The sequence below is a fragment of the Pyxicephalus adspersus genome, chromosome 2, assembly GCF_032062135.1.
Source record: "Pyxicephalus adspersus chromosome 2, UCB_Pads_2.0, whole genome shotgun sequence".
Classification (NCBI taxonomy): domain Eukaryota; kingdom Metazoa; phylum Chordata; class Amphibia; order Anura; family Pyxicephalidae; genus Pyxicephalus; species Pyxicephalus adspersus.
Window position 1 is genome coordinate 21,005,447 of NC_092859.1, and position 1,812 is coordinate 21,007,258.

A 1,812-nucleotide genomic window follows, 5' to 3' on the forward strand; every position below is an offset into this window, starting at 1 on the left:
ACAAGTCCTCTGGGCATAGGCTCCCATCCTCCTCCGCCTCTGGTCCCAACTTGTGGAACACCTCCCACTGCAGACAAGACAGAGCATCGGCAATTCTGTTGGAAACCCCCGGTATTTCAACCACAAAAATGACCATATTACACTACATACACCGCAAAACTACTTGTCTCATCAATCTAATAACTAATGGGGAGTTGGCCAAAAAATTTTTACCTGCCTGCACCACCCCCAAGTTGTCACAATAAATCCAGTTCGCTAACTCCCACCCCCACAATTCTACCGCCACCACTACGGCAAACAGTTACAGAAAAGCCAAGTTTCCCATGAAACCAGACTCTCTCCACCCTTCTGGCCACACTCCCAAACTCCACCTACCTTGGAAGTATGCCCTATAACCTCCTGATGCATCCATGAAAAGTTCCAGGTCCGCTCTATCTGCCATGTCCTACAGCCACACCGACTGCCCATTGAAACGGTCAAGAAAGATATTCCAAACCCTCAGATCCCCTCACAACTCCTGAGTAAGCCTCACAAAGTGTGCTGGCACCTTGACCCCTGTCATCGCAGCTACAAAGGGCCTGGAAAATATCCCCCCCCATGGACATGGATTGCAGCTCCTTCAACCCGATCTCCTGCTGCCCACTCGCAGCTGCCACCTTCAATGCCCTAAGCTTATCCTCTGGCAAGCAACACTCCATGGCCTCTGTATCAACACTGAACCAGGCCCTTCCATTTTGTACTCTGCCAATGGAACACCAAACCTCTCCACCACATACTGCAGTGTCCCCAACAACACAGCACAGACCCGTGATCCTTGCAGCCCAATGCAGAAAAAATCATCCAAATAATGAATGATCAACTGCAATCCTGATACTTTCCGCGCCACCCACTCCAAAAATGAGCTAAACGCTTCAAAATAGGAGCAAGAGATGGCGCAACCCATTGGCACACAGCAATCCACAAAGAATGTTAGAAACCCATAATTTTTTTGATATCATGCTCGTGTATGTAACTGAACGTGAAGTAAAGGGCAGAATATACGTTGTTTTTCTAACATACCTGACAGAGTTGATACTATTTTGGAATTTACGACCCAGGAAGGCTGTAACAAATATTCATGAGTTGTTTTAGCATATTGTTTTCATTCTCTATTTCTGTATGTATGACCAGAATTGAATGTATGCAATGGTATATATCGCATTGTAACTATATTGGGAGATGTCACATCCATCAGGCGTCACTACACACACATATTTAAGCTCATGTATCCTATGTATTAAACTGCTGCTGTAACATTCTATGAAGATTTTTGAATAAATATATAAGCTTTTTATGATACAGAAGACAATTCTGTTCTTAATGCGCCCAAACATTATTTATAATAATATTACTTTTTTTTTACAAAGAACGACCATTTCCATTCACATCCCAGTGTGTTTTTTTTATAAATATTTTTATGCAAGAACGTATCAAAAATTAGCAATATACAAATTAGGATTACAGTGATAAATGAAAACAGAGTAAAGAGACATTGTAATACACGTATGTAAAATGTGGAAAAAAAAGAACTCATAATTAAACCATATAAACCAGGGGTGCCCACACTTTTTTGGCTAGTGAGCTACTTTTAAAATGTTTTTTAAAAAGTCAAAATGATCTACGAACAATAAAATTGAGTCATTGCCCCTGATTCATCATTGAAATCCGCGATCGCTGGAAGCGCGAACGTACGCGCGGCCAGCGATCGCGGATTACCGCGGTCCGGACTCGAGTATGCGCGTACACCCGCCTCACTACCAGCCGGATTCCAGC